The sequence below is a fragment of the Mauremys mutica genome, chromosome 14 (assembly GCF_020497125.1).
Source record: "Mauremys mutica isolate MM-2020 ecotype Southern chromosome 14, ASM2049712v1, whole genome shotgun sequence".
Lineage (NCBI taxonomy): Eukaryota > Metazoa > Chordata > Testudines > Geoemydidae > Mauremys > Mauremys mutica.
The window spans coordinates 23,165,941-23,187,426 of record NC_059085.1 but is presented as its reverse complement, the minus strand read 5'-3'; the positions used below and the strand labels follow the sequence as shown (position 1 = coordinate 23,187,426).

The following is a 21,486-nucleotide window of genomic DNA, read 5'->3' as shown; positions in this document are numbered from 1 at the left end:
AAGGATTTAAGGTTGTAAGCAGTCAAGAACTGTCTGTGAAAAACAAATTGTCATGTCCATAAGAGGAAATGGAATGTCTTGGATTATGGTGGCGTGCCCGGAACTGCTTTCCGGGAGTTATGGATGAAAGGCTTAGTAAACAGACAAAGAGCTAATTACGTGATGACTGGTCAATAAAAAAAAAGGTTGCTTGCTATAGCTGAAGTCGGAGTCAGACACTGACCCAAAGCCCTGAAAGGGAAGGGGCGTGTAATGTGGGGCTCCCCACGCCTTGTGATCAGACTGAATTTTGACTGGCCATCGGGATTTCCTTCGGATCTTCAGACTCTGGTGTAGTATGAAAGGAGTGTGAATGTGGCATGAGTGGGGTTTATACTGCAATACTTTAAATATTTTTACTGATTATGTACCAACACCGTGTCCAGTATCTGCCTGCTTCCCCATCCCAAAAGGAGGCCTTTCTCAGAGCCGAACACTGGTTCTACCAGGAATGAAGGCTCTAGATTCTATGGAGCTTTGTTCCTGCACCGGATGCAGGAGAGAGGTGTGGGGCAAAGGGGGCTCAGTACAGGACTACTCTAAGTTGCATAGGCTTGTAACCACCCTCTGTGAGCTATTACGCTGACACGTATAGCCAGGAGCACTATGTGCTTAACCACACACCTTCTCTGCACTGCGGGGGAGGGCAGGGAATGGAGCTGTCATGCCAACCTCATATCAGGTCAAAAATCCTATTGTAACAAGGGTACAGGCCCTACTTAATCCCCCTTCTCACTGGCAGAGTCTCATAAAAAGGTATCTTGTCACAGGTGACAGGCTGGTCCAAAGCATCTAGGTGTGGTAGGAGCACCATGGTTACATTTCACCCACATCAGACAGTCTGCTACAGTTTTCCTCTCCGTAACATACAATGATGCACCTATCGTGTAGCAATATCTGCACTTTGGCCTATATTATGCCTGATGCCAAATCACAGGCCATGATTTAGCAGTGTGGAGGGGTATTAGCAGGAATCCCCAGAGGCATTGTGGCAGATTTGTCTAGAGCAGTGGTTCTCAACCAGCCGTCCAGGGCCTCCTGGGTGAGCAGGAGCGTGTTTCAAGGGGTCAGCCAAAATAAACCAGAGAGCAGGGCAGGCATTAAACTTGCTGCAGCCCAGGGCAGAAAGCCAAAGCCTGAACCCTGCTCGCCTGGGGCTGAAGCCAAAGCCCCAGCAACTTAGCTTTGTGGGGGCCCTCTGTGGCATGGGGCTCCAGGCAATGGCTCTGCTGGCTACCCACAACACTGGCCCCGGCTTTTAATCTACTGGATATGCAGGGAAACAGTGTGGCACAGGCAGGTGGGCCGTGGAGTTTTGATAGCATGTTGGGCGGGGGGGCCTCAAAATGAAAAAGGTTGAGAAGCCCTGGTCTAGAGGCACCAGGGTAACATGCACCAGAGCTGAGGCTATGACAGCTTTTAAAGTGCTCCCCCACAATGGTTTAGCTCCAGGGACCAATGTGGGAAAGGGGTGGAGCCAAGTCTCCAATCCCTTTGGGGAACTACAGTATTGGCAGGGAGGAATACAGGAATACTTGCATACAGTCTGGGGGGCGGGGGGGTGTTCACCAGGTGATAACACAGTTGTAATTATTACAGTCAGCGGCAGCTCCAAGCATGTGCCTGGGGCTGCAACCTGCCCGGGGGGGGGGGGGGCGCCCTGCCGGTCCCTGCGAGGGCAGCAGTCAGGCTGCCTTTGGCGGCACACCTGCGGGAGATCTGCCGGTCCCACGGATTTGGTGGCAATTTGGCGGCAGGTATGCCGAAGCCACGGGACCGGGGACCTCCCGCAGGCACGTCGCCGAAGGCAGCCTGCCTGCCATGCTTGGGGCAGCAAAAAAGCTAGAGCCACCCCTGATTACAATCAATATTTCTAACTTCAGATACCAAAATGATACTTGCATACAAATAAGATAATCCTATTCAGTAAATCAACCTTTCCAATGATCTCAACATGACCCATCTTGCATAAATGTATCTTAGTTATGCCATAATCATAGCATGACAATATCTCTATGAAGACTATGAAACGCAATGTCTCATCCTCCTTCTAAATTGGGCAGGCAGCATAAGCATTTTAACTACACAAGGAGTAGCCAACCCCTCAACAGGACTCGATGCCTGTGCAAATGTTTTTCATAAATTACTAAACACGATCAGCAAATGCAATGGAGGAGAAATCAATCTTCTCCTTTCAGAATTTCTTAAAGCCAAATACTCTAAGGCTTCAAACATCCAGGCCCTTTAAGTGATTCTGAAGCCTCAGAATTTGCCATGAAGTCCACCTTTGCTCCCTTCAGAATGTGCTTGAGACTAGAGTCTCATTTAAAATATCCATCCAAGCAGCCTTGTAAGAATAACCTTTACAATGCAAACTGAGTGTAAATCAATGCAGATTGTACTTCCTGAAACAATCTGTCCTAGAGGCAGGAGTTGCCCCATTCGTTTCATTTCAATAGCTATTAACTCTAAAACCTAAAGATGACAATTTAAATGTCAACATTAAGTATTTCATCGCTTATAATATTAGTACTACTGGATGATTAATATGATATTGCCCAATCCTAAACTGCCTCTCAAACGTCTCTAGATATCTAAAGCCCCAACAAGCCCCTACCCAGCTGCCCAAAATTGCTGCTTCACCCCATGCCTAGGGTGACCAGATAGCAAGTGTGAAAAAAAAAATCATAACAGGGATGAGGGGTAATAGATGCCTATATAAGACCATGTCCCTACCCATGCCCAATGACTTTTATAATGCCATTACACCTTTCCTCTTTATCATGGTATCAATCTAGTTGGATATCTAAAATACACAGGAGAAAGAGCATGAAACAGACCGCATTAATTCAACCAGATTAATCTGTCCCCTTAGCCAAGACTCAAGTAGTTTTATACAGAATGGGATAGATTATATTATACATACACATCCTTCAGAAAGCTTCTTCTTGCACTAATTTGTTATTTTAGCCAAAGCTTCTACATCTCCCAACCCAAAATGACAGGAACCAAATATCTGGAGTTATTACAAGAGTACTTTAAAATAGGACAGTTGTTTGAGGATCAATGAAATCAGCACATTGTCACAGGAAGAGAGAAAGAAGTGGGGATATATGTATGTGTGTGTGTGTGTGTGTGTGTGTGTGTGTGTGTCTTTCACGTGAGAATCTTAAATGGTTGTAGGAGTGGAACACACTGCTTGATGTAAATAAGTATCATTTGCAGGGGACTTCCCCTTTCAACAGGAAAACACTTCTGAAGTTCCAAAACACTAGAAGACATACTAGGAAATCATTGTAAACTTTGCTGCATTAAAGCTCCAATCCAGCAAAGTTTGCAAGTAGTACTAATAACGGTGTGCGCGCGCACACACACACCGCCCATATTTAAAAGATTTGCTGGATAAGGGGTTTTAGTCAGGATTGCTCCTGAAGATCTTTACATTTGCCCCTAAAGATTCTGTCTAAATAGTTTTAGATTAAGTTAAGTGCCGACTCTCAGGGCTTCTTCCCTGAAGTCTTCCCACAGGCCTGATTTAGGAGCTTCCTTCTCTAGTTATCCTCTTCCTCCAGGGATAGTCCCAGGGTACAAGCACCATCTCTGTAATTCCTTTCCCGGAAAGGGAAGACTAACTACTCCTTGCCAGTATCCTGCAGTTCTTACCACCTCAACTGATTCTCCCCTGCTGAGTCTAATCCTTAATTACCTGTCTCCCCCTTCAGATGCCACAGAATGGGTTAATTGGGTTTTCTGGAGCCCCTTAAACTCCTCACTGGATTTGAAAGGGTTAATACACGCCCATTACACCATCTTTATACTAGCAGAGCACCTAGCACAGGGGGACCTTGATCCTGATAGAGGACTCCAGGTCTCACTACACTACAAATGACAAATAGCAAAGCTTTTTTAATTTATTATTATTATTACAGGTAAATATCTTTACCTGACCTTCCTGTCTTGAACATCCATTTTACTACCAAACTGCCAACAATCACAGTACTTAAACTCTCCTTTTAAGACACATTAAGAATCTATTGCAAGAGAAGCCTTGCATCCAAGTTTAGCAGTAATGTTACTGTGCAACATCTTGTTAACGTGTCATGCTATTTGCCACCACAATGTAAATCTGAAGCTAACAATATTCTGCAGATCTAACGAATTTTAACACCATCACTACTTGCACTTGCTATCTGCTGTTTCAGCAAATAGCAGTTAGAAATGATTGCAGCAAAAAAAACCAAACAACCCCACATGACACATCTGATGTTTCTCCATTGCTCCAAAACATTTTTTGAATACACAGAATCATAGAAATGCAGGGCTGGAAGGGACCTAGAGAAGTCAAGTTCAGCCCCCTGAAGAGGCAGACCAAGTAAACCTAAATCATCCCTGACAGGTGTTTGTCCAACTTGTTTTTAAAAACCTCCAGTGTTAGGGACTCCACAACCTGCCTTGGAAGCCTATTCCAGAGCTTAACTGCCCTTATAGTTAGAAAGGACCTCCCGCTTCCCCCCCTCCCAATATCTAACATAAATCTCCTTTGCTTCAATTTAAGCCCCATTACTACTTGTCCTACCTTCAACCTGGAGAACAACTGATAAAGGCTATTCTAAAGAAATCAGTGAACACAGTGGTTCTCAAACTATTGTACTGGTGACCCCTTCCACATAGCAAGCCTCTGAGTGTGACCCCTCTAAAATATATAAAGAAGTTATATGGTATATAAAATTGTGTTTTAATTTATAACACCATTATAAATGCTGGAGGCAAAGTGGGATTTGGAGTGGAGGCGGACAGTTCACAACCCCCTGGGAAGTCCTGACCCCCAGTTTGAGAATCCCTGCTTTGACATATCTGAAAACTTCTTAAGACTAAACATGGTCAGGTTTGTTTGTTTGAAATTAAAAACCATGCCTCACAAGGCAGGTTTTCTAAACCCTTTTTCTAGGGCTGTCAATTAATTGCAGTTAATCATGATTAATTACACCGTTAAACAATAGAATAGCAATTGAAATGTATTACATTTCTTGATGTTTTTCCTACATTTTCCAATATATCAATGTCAATTACAACACAAGTGTACAGTGCTCAATTTTTTTATTACAAATATTTGCACTATGAAAAAAAGGGTTTTTCAATTCACCTCATACAAATACTATAGTGCAATCTCTTTGTTGTGAAAATGCAACTTACAAATGAATTTTTTTACATAACCGCAGTAAAAAAAAACAACGTGAAACTTGAGAGCCTACAAGTCCATCCAGTCCTACTTCTTGTTCAACCAATCGCTAAGACAAACAAGTTTGTTTACATTTATGGGAGATAATGCTGCCCACTTCTCACTTTCAGATGCCATTGTAATTAACAGGCATTTGCATGACACTGTTGTAGCCCATGTCACAAGATATTTACATGCCAGAGGTACTCAAGACTCATATGCCTTTTCATGCTTCAGCCATTGTTCCAGAGGACATGCTTCCACACTGATGACACTCGTTAAAAAAATAATGGGTTAATTAAATGTGACTGAACTATTTGGGAGAGAATTGTAGGTCTCCTGACAGGGGTGAAAGTAACTTAAATGACTTACCAGTATGCTGGAGTTCTGAGCAGGGGCATGGCCTCAGCTGGAAGAGGCATAGCCTTTCAAGATTTACGCCATACCGGACCGGACTGGCTTACTTTCACCTCTGTCTCCTGCTCTGTTTTACCTGCATTCTGCCATAAATTTCATGTTTTAGCAGTCTCAGATGATGACCCAGCACGTTTGTTTTAAGAACACTTTCACTGCAAGTTTGACAAAATGCAAAGAAGGTACCAATGTGAAATTTCTAAAGAAAGCTACATAACTCAACCCAAGATTTAAGAATCTGAAGTGCCTTCCAGAATCTGAGAGGGATGAGGTGTGGAGCATGTTTTCAGAAGTCTTAAAAGAGCAACACTCTGATGTGGAAACTACAAAACACAAACCAACAAAAAAGACAATCAACGTTCTGCTGATGGCATCTGACTCAGATGATGAAAATGAACATGCGTCGATCCGCACTGCTTTGGATCGTTATTGAGCAGAACCCGTCATCAGTATGGATGCATGTCCTCTGGAAAGATGGTTGAAACTTCAAGGGACATATGAATCTTTAGTGCCTCTGCCATACAGGGCCGGCTCCAGGTTTTCTGCCACCCCAAGCGACGGCAATTCAGCAGCAGGTCCTTCGCTCCGAGAGGGACTGAGGGACCCGCCACTGAATTGCCACTGAAGACCCCTTGGTATTGGCCGCCCCACGCACCTGCTTCTTTAGCTGCTGCCACATAAATATCTTGTGACTCCAGCTACGGTGTCATGCAAACGCCTGCTCTCACTTTCAGGTGACATACTGAACAAGAAGCCGGCGGCATTATCTTCTGCAAATGTAAACAAATTTGTTTGTCTGAGTGACTTGCTGAACAATGTAAAAACTTTACAGCCCAATACAGGTTTTATTGGTACATGATTCTACATTTAGAAGCTCGACTTTCTGGATAAAGAGATTGCACTACAGTACTTGTATTAGTATTTTTCAATTCACCTTTTTTTTTTTTTTACGGTGCAAATATTTGTAATCAAAAATATAAAGTGAACACTGTACACTTTGTATTCTGTATTGTAATTGAATATAGTTGAAAATGTAGAAAACACCCAAAATATTTAAAGAAATGGTATGCTATTTTTTTGTTCACACAATTAATCGTAATTTTTTTAATTCACTTTTTTAAATAGCCCTACTTTTTTCATTTTTGCTGCTCTCCTCTGGACACTCTCCAATTTGTCCACATCTTTCCTAAAGTGCAGCACAATATTCCAGGTGAGTCCTCACAAGTGCCACGTAGAGCGGGACAATTACTCCCCATCTTACATACAAGAACCCTGTTAATGTACCCCCAGAATGATATTAGCCTTTTTGGCTCACATTTAATTTTGTGATCCACTATAACCCCACGTGGAGGCAGAGCATAAATGCAGTTGTAAATACTTTATACATTTGCAGTTTTAAGTAATATCTTCAGCAATATTTTTCCTACCGATTGTGCATCTTCTTAGTAATACCCTATAGTGGCAGTTCTATTTCCCCAGGAAAAGCACAGCTATTTAAATAGCTGTGGCAACATGTCACCAGTGTTTACATAAGTATTAACAACTTCCCATATGGTCTTTGCAGCATGTATTCACCTGAAGAGATTCTGCACCCTAGAGCATTTGTAGTTTTCTGTTTGTTGGCAGTGCGATATTTTAAACAGACAATGTTCAGACACTAGGGTTTGTATATGAAGAGCAACTTACAAAACTCTAAGAAGGAAAACAAGCACAGGACTAACCTTTAGGCACAATATGCAAGAAGCAAAGTCTCATCCTTAAAAAGGGATAAAATGTAGTATTCACTAGGTATCTTTTCTTCTGCTGCTATAGAAGCACTTGCATCTTTCATTTCAATCATGTGAAAGCCTTTCCAAGAGAGAAGTTAAGCTCAAGAAATATACTTTTATGTATGTTATTTTTCCCTAGGCACTAAATAAAACCTGTCCCTTTTTAAGTTGGTTCCATATAGAACCTAATACTTTGGCATGTATACTTTCACAGCATCATTGTAGGATATGTTTCCATTATCCATTTTAAATTCTTGGGACAAGAGTGTTTCATATAAGCACATGCCAAGCTGCTGTGTAGGGAGCAGAAGCATCCTAGTAAAAAAGCACCTCAGACTTCTTGCCTGCACATGGCAAGATGGCAGACAGAATAGACATAGCAACCTGTTCTGCAGTTCTCCTCCCTTTTGTTCCCAGGGAAGTACTACGCAGCCTTCCTCCCAACATGTGACCAGTGACAATATGATCATAGGAAGGTCAAGGGCATGGCCACACCTTGAACCTGTGGAGCCCTCCTTCCATATTCCTATTTGTTTCTGACAGAGTGCACTGTTGAGTGCATGAAGGGAGACCACACAGAATTTTTTGCTCTTGTCTGTGGAGAGATGAGGTAGATAAGTTATTATAATATACAATGCAACAGACAGTATCCAAATTCTGTACCCAGAATTTTTAAAATAGGTAAATGATCCACACAAAGAATACAGCTAGCGGGGTCAGCGCTGGACAGTCTTTGTGCATTCCCTGCTGGTTGTGTCAAAATATATATGGGCAATATTACATAGGTGTGTACACACAAACCCCACCCCTGAATAGTAAGCTTTGTGGACCAAGTAACAGCCTCTCTCAAATGTCTGCATATCAACTGGCACATCAGAGCACAGGTACACAGACATTCCAAAGATATTCCAACTCAATGTTGTAAGCAATATGGCTTGTTAGAGCAAAATGCCCTGTATCATACCGTAATTAGCCATTACTCACGTTTGTCAAAATATAAAGATGGCGCTCTTTACATTCCCATGGAAATCTTCTCTTCACCACCCGCTTTATTGTGGGTCTCTTTGAAAGTCCACTTCTCACTTATTAGAATGAACGTTTGCACTTTAATCGCTTTCATCCAAATTGTTACTAAGGCTCAAGTAGTGGAAGGTGTTCTTGAAAAGTGGAAGGTGTAACATACTCAGTTTCTCTCTCCTACTTTAAAAAAGTGATTACTAATAACTTGGAGAAAAAAACCTCTTTAATCTTGTGATCTTTTAAAAATTGAAGACGAGTTTCTGCAGGTGGACATCTTGAATTTCCTTTTCTATCCCAAAGCAATTAGATGTTTCGGCTAAAATAGAACAAGCAACAACTAGGAAATTAAGTAACTCTTAGTGGAATTTCAAAGCCCCAGCACTGTCTAATTACAGCATTCTTAAGGGTATCAGAGATTAATGAAACTAATGTATTAAAAAGATCCATGTGAAAAAATGAAGCCAGACTGTTGAGAGAAGAAACAGTACTTGGAGTACTTTTGGTTTCTTATCCCACATAAGATAGTGGCATAAGGCTCGGATGTTTCTGGACAGCCAGAAGTGATCTATGCAAGTTCCTGTCATCATATTGTCACTTAATGAGAAAATGGGGTTCTACTATTTAAATCAATAATGTTACTCTGACAACTCTCTTCAGCCTTGTCCCCAATGCACTAAGACTCCTAGCCACAAAGAGAGCAGTTCCTGCACCCAGGAGCTTACAGGCCATGGTCCAGTGCTTCACTTGGAGAGGTAGTGTATAGGAATTGGGTAGTATCCTAATTAATAGTTTTCAAGCCCTCTAGTCTCACTCACTGTGTTGCAGGTTTTAGCAACACCCAGAATAGCTATGTGGATATGTAACTAGACCACATGCTTTGTATATTTAGTGAACATTATTTGGCTTGCTTTGCCCATTTGGTTTCTTCACTTATTGTGTGAACAGTATCATCAGCTCTTGCAATTCTTTCCCCAAGTGACAGGCTTTCAAACAGCGCTCAAGCTCGTCTTGAGATGACCTGAGAAACTCCAGCTAGAAACCAGGAAAAGTCTTCGCCTTCTGTTTGCTGTTCTCACAGCAGAGAACAGTGGGGTATGGAGGAATGAGGGAGCAAATAGCCCAGCACATGCATTCTGGGTATGGGCAAGGAGGGGGGAAGTCAAAGACTGAAAGACAAGCTAGACAAAGAAAAGACAAGACAAGCCACACACCACACACAAACCAACACAAAGATTGGATTCAGAAATGCTGACAGAACCTCAGGGGACCTGTCATTTGGTAGTGCATGCTTCCAGTTCTTCTCTAGGCCAGAATTTCGGGTAAGACAACAACATCCCCTGTGACGCACCACGGTCTCCTCTTGTTGGGGAGGCAGTGCATTATGAGAGTTGCATAGCTACAGGTACACAAGGCTAGATTGGCAACTTGCAAAGAACTGTGAGAAAGTGACAGTGCAGGTACTAAACTGTGACTCAGGGGTATGTCTACACAGTAGCTGGGAGCACACCCCCACAGCCCAGACAGACAGACAGGTGCTAGCTCTGCTCAAGCTACTGCATTAAAAATAGAAGCATGGATGTTACAGCACAGACTAGACACCTGAGTACAGACCCAGAGGGTCAGGTGTTTTTATACTCAGGTAGCTAGCTTGTGCCACAAACATCTACGCTGCTATTTTGAACACACTAGCTCATCTGTCTTCCCCGACTGGGAGGCATGCTCCCAGCTTTTGTGTAGCCATACAGTGCATGTTGCTACACTGAACTTAGAAGGATGAGCACTGGTTGCAGGTGCAAAGTGTTGCAAGTAGGAAGCCAGTCTGTGTGCACATGGCTAGAATGGTAGCTGCAGTTGTAGCACCTCTGTAAATATTATTCTTAATAAAGAGCCAATTTAGCTTTAGAAATTGGAGTCATGTAGTTACCCAGCATGAGGTACATGAAACAATTTTTCCCCTTAGATTCCTCTTGTTCTATGGGAGACAGTAAGGTGCACTAGCCCTTTTTCCTGGAACAGTGCCCCCACCATGCTGGTTCACTTGTGCTAGCCAGAGGAAAGTCTCTGACCATTCCTGTGCCAACTCACCTGAGTGGCAGCGAAGTAGTGGCTCTAAGATAGCTGTTCTCTACCTTTCTTCCCCAGGTAGTTTGTACACAGTAGTGAGAGAACCTTACAACCCCCTTATTTCCCCATGCAAGCCCATAGGCCAGTTCAGAGGAGAGTCCACAATGGTTAGCAAACAAGAAATAAATCCATCTATGGACAACGGTAAATTGAAGTTGGTTTAATTTGAGGGTTTTCAGATGATGAATCTCAACAGTTCAGAAAGCGAGATGCTTAAATTCTTGTATGTCATCTGAAATAACTGAATTAGATTTGAAATTGGAATTACAGCTAGTAGTTTGGGTTTTTTAAAGGCAACATAACTAACTACATTTAAGTTATGAAGCAATCTGAGCCACTGAATTATTACTGAACTAGGTAAAGAATAAAAGCAGGTGAGATTTATCAAGTATATTACCACGTATTAGTTACCCCAGCTGACATTTTAATGGTGATGGAAAATGTGAACAAGCTAAAGGAGGATTTTCATAAACCCTAGCACATATTTTGCCACATGCAGCTTTGAATACATAAATTCATGCTTTGCCAATAGTAACGAGACAGAGTGCAGAAGCCTGCTGGGCCCTCTTAAACATTTCCTGTGGGGGGAAAAAACACACTATTAAAGAATTGTGAATATTCTCCTCCAATTTTTTTATTAAAACAGCTCTTCATACTCCCTCTGTATTCTTAACTCACTCCTGTGAGCTGAAATTAAATCTTTACTTGATTAAATACCAATATCATTGGAAGCCACATGCTAGCCAAAGTGGCTGTCCCTTGACCATGTTTCATCAGGTCTATCCATCCTTGTTAAAATATTACACTAATAACTCAGAATGCTGTAGTAAAATGGAGTGCTTTGGATCCAGACCAAAGGACATTTTTTGTAAGAGCAAAGAGAATTGTATAGCCAAAATTATCAGAAATTGGGAGCCTAAAATGTAGACTCCTAATAAGTGGCCCTATTTCTAAAAAAGTGCTAAAAGTCCAGATGCACAAAAATTAATTTTAAAGAGGGCTTCAGTCAGAAAGTTCTACTTCTAACTTGGTTTGAAGCAAGGAAGATAAAAAGTTCACCTTTGTCATCTTAGACGCAGCACTGTAGCATCTATTCTAGACTTCCAGGTAAAGACTTAGATTTCACTAAGTTCTGTGAATGGAGCTCAAAATTCTTGTGTACAAGACCCTGATCCTGCAAAATGACTTTGTTCAAAGCGTTCAAGTGTACAAAATTTTAAGAAAATCTGTATTAGCCAGGCAGTTTACTTAAAAAGCAGATAGATACAAATGGCAAATGACTGACTCACAGGCTACTTTTAGTGAAGTAAACAGTAACCCTGCTATGCTGTGATTAGCCCCTGCAGAATAGATAGTGAATATTGATGAGTATCTCATTAGTTAATGAAAATATACCAATTGCCTGTGGAATTATTTCCCCACTGTTATGAGTCTACAAGTTTATTAAGTATTCATCTGCTGTTACTTATGCAACTGATCTCCATTTCCCCTCCTGTGACTTAAAGTACAGTTATTTCAAATCCCCGAAAAGATAGGCTCCATGTGTTAAAATATAAAGGCCCAAATGAAACCAAAGTGAGGCCAGTACCAGGTAGGTATGATACAGTTCCTTAATTTAGTTAACACAATGTTTGTTGATACAACTGTAGTTCCAACTGCACTCACTTCACTACATTCTGATTTTGAAGGCGAGATTCCGATTTGGTCAAATGAAAGACAGAATCTCCCAGAACATTTAATTCTTTGTATTCTGCAGCTATTAAGAAGCCTTATTGTTTCAACCTCATTCAATCTTTTAAAATTTACCAGAAATGCAAGTTTTAAACAACATTTTGCTGTTATTATTGTTAGTTTCACAGGCAACAAGATGCTTTACAGAATTACAAACTTGGACCTCGCTCCTTCAAAAAAAACAAGACAAAAAAAACCATCACACACACCCACCCACCCCCAACTGCATGTCCTTCACTTTACACACTCTTAATAGACCCTCTGACTTCAATTAGGGCTAACAGTGCATAAAGATAAATACATGGGCTAAGCTTTGCAGGAGTTGGGTCTATGCAGCTGCAGAGATCATTACACCCATTAAATCAGTACCAGCAGTATTACAGACTTGTGTAGGACAGAAGTGGACACTTTTGGCAAAGAGCTCTGCAGAGGGAATTTAGGAAGGATGACTATAATTTGGCCAGGGCAGCAGGGTCAATACCCAAGCTGCTGTGCAAAGTGCCAGGGGCTCTTTAATGAGCATGAATAATCAAAGCCCTAGGTTTTACATCTCTCACTCAAACGAAGTTGCACCACACAATAACGTTGGAGTGAAATTCTCAGACGACATTTTCTGAGGCATCTCCTTGTATAACATTTTGACAGTTATTTATCTCATACAAGGCACTGATGTAGCTTGCTGAAATGCAGCTGTGGTACCCAATGACTTGTCAAGATGCCAGCTTCTTTTAAGCAGTCACTAGCCTGTTTGTACCATTTATTACTATGCAACAGGCATATTTTGCACACACTTGGTTCTATTATTTAACTTTCATCCACCACATGAATATTATTTTCAAAAGGTGATTGCAGGTGCTAAAAGACAGCCCTGAAGAGAAAAGATGAGCAATGAAGAAATAGGAGCTTTAGCTCTTAAGGACACAATCCTTTGATTGTGGTCAAAGACATTCTAAGAGTAACAGCACAGCACTGACCAAGAATATATCACTGATAGTTATTAAATTGTTTGCTGTTGTCAGACATTGTTGCTTCCCTTTTTAAATCTTGTACACATGCTCATCCCTCCTTAACAGAATACTTTGGCTGAATAGCAAGATGCCCAGTGACTCACATGCTAACAGTTTTAAAGAGTTAAATTCAACTTTGCAGCATTATAGCTGAAGAGGATTCCTGCTGTGGTAAGGGAATAGGACAGATGGCATGAGATATTACACTAATTTTACTGACAAAGAACTGAGCATATCACAGAAGAAGTTCAAAATCTATTAATCTGTTTCCCAGTAGAAACAAGTTTAACAGGCACTGAAGCATAAACTTGGTAACATAGTTGTTCTGAAAGACGGAGGAAATAGCAATCCTACTGAAACAGTATGAATGGCTTCTGTGTTTCAGTTATCCAGATGAAAACTTAAAGCGTCTATTTGTATAGAAATAAATGGAGTGCCAGTTCCACGAGTTATCATCATATGTTAAAGTAACATTAAGAGCTCTAGAACTAAACTATACATTGCTTAAAGAATGGACCGTTCCAAGATTTGTTCCTTTGTCCTAAAAATTTAGGATGAATGTAATTGGTAACCGTTGTCGATTTACTATTAATAAAAGCATCAAGTAGTTCATCCCAAGAGCAATTTGTCTAAACCATTATGGATAATGTCTTTTACACTTTGTTGACACAATTTTGGATTCAGTTCAAACATGGAAGTGCAGGGGGTCACTGAATTTACCAAAAATCCATGCAAATGGTTTAATTAAGATAGTTATCCTTTAAGAAGAACAGGTCACAGATAAAAATATCACTAGCTATGGTCTTCAGAAACTAGTCAAGACATGATAAGACTTATGTGGACTAATGGATAGGCACTGGACCAGGCAACAGATGGTGTGTTCTGTTGCCATTTGTGTAGCTATTCTTTGATGTGACCTTGGGCAAGTCATTTCACTATGCCTCCATTGCCCCTTCCAAATCATATTTTCCTGTCCTGTCTACTTAGGATATAATCTTTAAGGGATTACTGTAATGCAAATAATCATCAATCAAATCATCTGATGAAGTGGGCTGTAGCCCACGAAAGCTTATGCTCAAATAAATTTGTTAGTCTCTAAAGTGCCACAAGTACTCCTGTTCTTTTTGCAGATACAAACTAACATGGCTGCTACTCTGAAACCTTTGGAAAAATAAAATACTGCAGCAGAGAGTTCATATATTAACACCTGTACATAGAGACATTGTACATAGTACCAATGTTGGTTATTACTAAGCAAAAGGACTGATTGCATCACAGAGAAGGAAAAAAAAAACATTTCTGTGGGATAAGGAAACCAGAAATAAAGGAACCTGAAACAGGAAGCAAGATGACCACTGCTCTTTCATTCCACAGATAGCTTGTGCTCTTATATTTTTAAATTACTAGCTAGGAAAGCAGCAGTGTTTCATTTTTAAAAACTCCAAAAGATATCTATGGCAAAAACATCCATGCTACTTAAATGAGGAACATCTGTGTTGTGCTTTTGAGTCAGAGCTGAGCAGTAACAACCTACCAGGCAGAGCCAGAGTTATAGCAGGTATACTGGTCAGAACAGAAATCACATAGAATAACAGCAATTTACACCTAAATTCCCCCAGCTAGTCTGTTCACACAAATGGTATCTGCTAACTCATAGTGAGGGAGAGAACAAGTCTCCTACATCATCCCTCCCTGTTAAAACTCCAAAGAGCCCCTCCCTTGTGAACCATTCCACCCAAATCACTGTCATCAAAATTCTTGCCAAGGAATGGTTGTACCTCCACTCAGAGCCCTTAAGGACCATTACCAATCCTTAATTGGACAGAAATTTTTAAGTCAGATGAGACATTTACTCCCTCCAAAGGATTAAACCATTTTCTGCAGCACTCATTGCTTCTGTTCTCCTAGGGAGCAGCAACAGATGAGGAACAAGTCCCAGGAGGTACAAGAACTGCTAGCCCAATGTCTAAACACCCAACACTTACCAGTCTGAGCCGGCTGGATGTTGCGGAGAGCAGCTACTCCAGGGCATGCACCTGAAACTGCCAAGCTGTTCCCCTGGCAGCTAGTGAAAGAGGCAGACAGCAATTTTGATGGAATATTAGGGTTAGCTACAGAACACACAACTTTAACTCAATAAGAAACAAAAGATGAGAGGAGCAGGAAAACTGAGCAGGAGGCTTTCCCAACCTGCTCTAAATCAGAATTTATGCAAAGAGACAAATCTCAGCTTCTTGCTGGAGTTTTGGCTTTATTAACAACAATATAAAGTTCAGCTGAAGCCTTCTCCCCAGCCTCAGGGACTGCTGCTGGAATTTTTATTTCAGGACAGCTCATCTTTCTCTCCAAAGCATCACTCCCACCTCCCTGATACCAATTAGGCTAACAAGCCACCCATGTATCAGCAGAATCCACATATCCCTTTTGCAATAGGAACAACACCTGCTGTCAGGATGGAGCATTTCAGACAAGCCCTGCCTCCTGTTACAGGCATTCAGACACACTGAAGGTAGGGAAGCCAGGATTAACTTTTTGCCTTCTTCCCCATATTTGAGAACTAAAATTGATTCAGTCCACAATGACTCTTGTTTCAAGTCAGTTCTGTCAGCACTCTCATTGTGTCCACCAGAACAGGGGCCTCTCATCCCTCAAACCAGCTGCAATACTCTACTTCAAAAAAACTAAAACTAATTTTATTGAAACTAGCATCTAGTGTCTGGACTGATGTAGGGTAGAACAATTTAAATTTATTGCAGCACTATAACTTTTATAGTTTATTGGTTGGAAGGATTTGAAGTTTCTTTTTAAACATGAAAAGAAATCCAATACACTTAAATCATTTCGCAGTGTGAAAGCCCAGAACCCAACTCATTTTCAAACTCAACCATTTGTTAGGATTAAAAAAAAAGCTATTGATTTTACAATCACTCTCTACAAAAAAAAAGAAAACAAAACTAGAATAAAAAGTCAAAACTCTCCAAATTTTTTGAAATAACATCTATGTAGAGTTATTTTTACCTACTTCTAGCCAACAAAAGCAAAGAGACAAGGGGGGGGGGAGAGAAACAGAATGAGCCTTTTCCTAAGTGAAAGTGTGGCAGATAGGCAGCCCTGAAGACTCAAGTGCTCTGTTTCTCCATACAATAGGATACAACACTATCAATGGAAACTTACTCTTGTACTATCCCATTAGCCCAACTCAAACCTGCTCTGGAAAGGCCACTTCTAAGGGTGAAAGAGAAGTTCAGTTTCCATGATCATTCAGTTATTGACCTCTCTGTTGAAACTGCGTAGAGATGCCAAGTAATCAGGGCCGGCTCCAGGGTTTTTGTCGCCTCAAGCAGCAGGGAAAAAAAAGAAAAAGCCGCGATCTGCAGGAGCTCTACCGCCGCCGCTTCAGTCTTCAGCAGCAATTCGGCGGCAGGTCCTTTGCTTGGAGAGGGAGTGAGGGACCCGCCGCAGAAGAGCCAGACATGCCACCCCTTCCCTGTGGCCGCCCCAAGCACCTGCTTGCTGGGCTGGTGCCTGGAGCCTGCCCTGCAAGTAATGCTGTTTCTGACTAGATGGTCTTACGGTTAAGACACTTGACTGGATCTTGGGAGATCTGGGTTCTTTGACCAGCTCAGCCACAGACTCACTATGGGTATATTTACAGTGCAAAAAACAAACCAAGGCAGGGAGTCTCAGAGCTGGGGTCAACTAACTCAGGTTCATGCTACAGAGTCAAAATAGCAGCATAGGCATTTGCACTGGGGCTGGACCCAGGCTCTGAGATCCACACCCTCCCCGATCTCAAAGCCCAGACTCCAGCTGAAGTGGGAACATCTGCACTGCTATTTTTAACCTTGCACGTATCAAAATGAAACATTTTGACTATTTCAAAAAAACTTCAGATTTTTTTCAAGTCGAAAAGCTCACTGAAACTGATCCTTTCCCAAGAAAAAACATTTCAGTTCCTGACCAGCTCCAATTGTAAGCTCTTTGGGATGCAGCTTGTCTTTTACAGCACATAGCCAAGCAGAGCATCAATCTTAGCTGGGACTTTTAGATACAAATAAGTGTTATTTTACATAGGCAACTCTGCAAAGTAAATATTTAATGAATATTTAAAAAAAAAAACAGCCATGGTTATATGGGAATAGCTCAAAAAGAAAAAAAAATTCCTAAGTCCAGTGGCATAGCTGGTAGCTTGATTCCAGCAATCTTACTCTTTAGGCACTGAAGTATAGTAAAGATAAAGATAGTTAATGCCAATATTGATCAACACTAGTTGGCCATCCAAGGAATAGAGGAACAGTCATAAGAAAAGTGAAACTAGAAAATATGTTTCAAAGTGAATAAAGATAAATAGGCTTGGCAGGATTCAATTTAAAATCGACAGTCATCAGTAAATGTTGATTTCACCTGATGCATAGAAATCAACAACAAAAAATCCATCGATAGCAGTTGACAAACACAGCCTCCCCTGCCCCTTGTGCCTGCAGAGATCCAGTATCCGGACCCCAGGCTATGCAAGGAGCCCTCTGAAGCTCTACTGTCTCCGCCCCATTCACCCACACACCAGCTGGGAGCGTAAAGGGGCAACCCTGAGCAGGAGTTAAGCAGTAAGGTAGCTTCCCGGACAGATGGAAGCTCATCCTCCTCCTTGCAGTCCTGGCCAGGGGTCTCTGCTCTGCCCTGCCAGGACTGCAGCCTTCCCAGCGCCTTGTGCATGCAGGGATCCGACGTCACCAATGCCACGCTGGGAAACTGAACATGTATTTTAAAAGAATAAAATTGGGGGAAAGTTCAAAATTAAAGTTGATATTAACTGTCACATTTATAAAAAAAGAAAAAGAAACTCAAATTCTTCCAAGCCTAAAGATACACATAGGAAGCACATGAGGTACTCAAGAAAAAAAGCAAACAGACAGAGAAAAAGTCAACAGGGTCATTAAGGGACTAATAGTGACAGATGAGGCTGACATTGCTGAAGGCCTGAATAAATTATTGGCCTTAACATTCATGAAAGAAGCTGAAGGACATCCCTGAGACTTTCCTAGGGATGGATGGATGGCATGGCGAGTGACGTGTTAGAAAGGCTTTGTTTATCCCACACCTCATACCATAGTTAGACAATTAGAACTATTAAAAGCTGACATGGCATCAGGCTGAAATGAGACTGCTGAAGAAAGTGACAAGGAAAAGAAAAGCTTTTGGCATTGATCTGCGAGAGCTCATTAACAACGTGACCAGGGAGAAAGGGAAAGTTCCAGTGCAATTTTCATGTTCTATATAGAGATGTCCATGTGCACTCAGAGTGAAGGCCAAAGACCCAGGGCCAGGTTTAACCTAGTTTTCCAGGAGAAATCCAGGCATAGGGCACCTTGGAGAGAAAGTCTATCAGGAGAGGTGGCAAAAGAGGACCACTACCACCTCCTCTGTTTAGGAGGCCTTCTAATAGCCAGCACAGCCCAAGTATAACCAGGCAAAGACAAAGCCAGGGGATGTGCTAATCTAGCATACCATCTCAGCAGTTTTCCTCAGCATGACGCCGACAGAGTCCTGATTGTAAACTAAAGCTGCTCCTCCCCACAGTGGAAAACACCACTTGCCCGCTGTTAGATCATCCCTGAGGCACAGGGATTTGCTTTGCAGGGAAGATGTGTTGGTCCTGCTTTGAGCAAGGGATTGGACTAGATGACTTTCTGAGGTCTCTTCCAACCTTAATATTCTATGATTCTATGTCAGTTACATCTCTCTGTGCCAGCATTCATGAATCTGACTTCTTACAAGATTGTCAAGTAGACAAAGGAGGAACAAAGAAAGTGCTACCCTTGATTTAAGCCCAAATCCTACAAAGAACTCTAGGCAGGTGAATCCCCAAAACCCCTTAACTCCAATGGAGTTCTGCATGGGCATAAGGCTACACATGTGTGGAACAGCCTGCAGGATCCAGACCTTAGAAATTATTGAACTCAGTATCATTCCACTATAGTTGTGCCATGGCCCATGGTTAAATGGCAGCTGAGGGATACACTGCGATCAATGGCTTAAGCCATATCTGAAATCAAACCTTGATGAAAAAGCTTTAATGTACTGCACCAGATAAGTACCCATTTGGGATTGCTGAATGCGTAACTTCTCTATCACATTCACATAGTGTGATATATTAGCCTTTAATGAGTAATGTATATTTTAAATATGGATATATGAAGCAAGTTATTTATTATTTCTTCCACAATTCCTCTTAACGAGAGGCCATAGACTGGTTAATTGGAGCAGATCACTGCTCAGAATCAAGGCATCCAATAATCATGAATTTCAGTCTTGCACTTTTTTGTTCCGCTATTCAGATAATTTAAAATGATCTTTTCTGCATATCAGAAATCAATACTGAGACATTTACAAGAGGAATTTCCACTCCTATTTATAGTTTAAGAGCTACAATGCAAATCACAACAAATGGCTGATATTACTTTATTGGACACAACAAAAGCAAAGAAAACAATCCAAGGAAAAATGAAAATTCTGTACCAAGTTGGCATCAATGTCCCTCTAAATGCAACTGGTCCTAATCCTGCACATCCTTCAAGATAAATGCAATGAATGGTCCCATTGGCTTACACAGGACTATTCATTTGAGTGAAGTTATGCATGTACACCTCTACCCTGATATAACACTGTCCTCGGGAGCCAAAAAATCTTACCGCGTTATAGGTGAAAACGCGTTATATCGAACTTGCTTTGATCTGCCGGCCTGCGCAACCCCCACCCACCCGGAGCACTGCTTTACCGCGTTATATCCGAATTCGTGTTATATCAGGTCATGTTATATTGGGGTAGAGGTGTACATGAGTGTTTGTAGAATCAGTGGCTGTATTTGTACTATTAGGCATCAGTAGAGTTCCTGTGTACGAAATTCTGCTTCTGAGATCAAACAGTGAACAATGAGTAAAAGACTCCAGGATGAATTTTCAGACAGACAAAATGATTTTCCTTCTATGATATCGACAGGGCCAATACTGGAATACAGCATGCAGTTCTGGTGTTCACATTCTAAAAACAATGGTGAAAAATTGGAGAAAGCGCAGAAAAGAGCCACAACAATTTTGAACAACTGGAGAAAATGCCTTACAGGATGTGTCTATGCTGGAGCTGGGAGCGTGTGCCCAGCATGGGGAGACAGACACACACTAGCTCTGCTTGAGTTAGCACACTAAAAATAGTAATGTAGCTAGGGATAGCACAGGCAGCAGATTGGGCTAGCTGCCCAGATACAAACCCACACCACCCCTCTGTGTACTTACTTGGGTGGTTAGCCGGAGTTGTCACCCAAGCTACCTCTGGCTATTTTTAGCTTGTTACCTCAATCAGAGCCAGTGGATGCGTCTGCCTCCTAAGCTGGGGAAACACCTTCCCAAGTGCAGTGTAATTATAGCCACAGAGAGAGACTTAAAGAGCTCAATCTGTTTAGTTTATCAAAGAGAAGATTGAGAGATGACTTGATTATAGTGTATGAGCTAACCTGATACTGGTATTCATCTTAAATCTGGTACTTTTCCATTTAGAAGGGGGGTGGGGACCGAGAGAGATTAAAAAAACCCTGCCTTGTGCCAAAGCTATAAAAGGGGGCGGAACAGAACAAAGGGGGCTTCCAGTCGTATGAAAATCCCTAGTCAACACCTCAGTTGTTTGCTGTAACTAACAAGGACTGTACCAGGGGAAAGGATAGGGTCCAGACTAGGAAGAAGTCTAGTCTGTGAAAGAAGATTATTGGAACATCTCTGAGGGTGAGATATTATCTGTAATCAGTTTCTTAACATATTAGGCTTAGACTTGTGTGTTTTTGCTTTATTTTGTTGGGTGACTTACTTTGCTCTGTCTGTTATTACTTGGAACCACTTAAATACTACTTTTTATACTTAATAAAATCACCTTTGTTTATTACTGAACCCAGAGTAAGTGATTAATACCTGGGGGAGCAAACAGCTGTGCATCTCTCTCTATCAGTGTTATAGAGGGAGGACAATTATAAGTTTATCCTGTATAAGCTTTATACAGAGCAAAACAGATTTATTTGGGGTTTGGATCCCATTGGGAACTGGGTGTCTGTGTGGTGGAGATAGGTGACCTGCTGAGCAGTTTTTGGTTAAAGTCTGCAGCCTTAGGGGTATGGACCAGA

At 41.6% G+C, this 21,486-nt stretch overlaps 1 long non-coding RNA gene across 1 annotated transcript in view; it reads right to left on the bottom strand.

The window, feature by feature from the left end:
- The window catches only part of LOC123349238, an 89,631-nt gene extending 74,043 nt beyond the window's left edge, over positions 1-15,588 (bottom strand). The window contains exon 1 of the long non-coding RNA XR_006573431.1: positions 15,308-15,588. This is a non-coding gene — a long non-coding RNA (uncharacterized LOC123349238). The remainder of the gene's footprint in view (positions 1-15,307) is intronic.
- Positions 15,589-21,486: the final 5,898 nt, after the last annotated feature.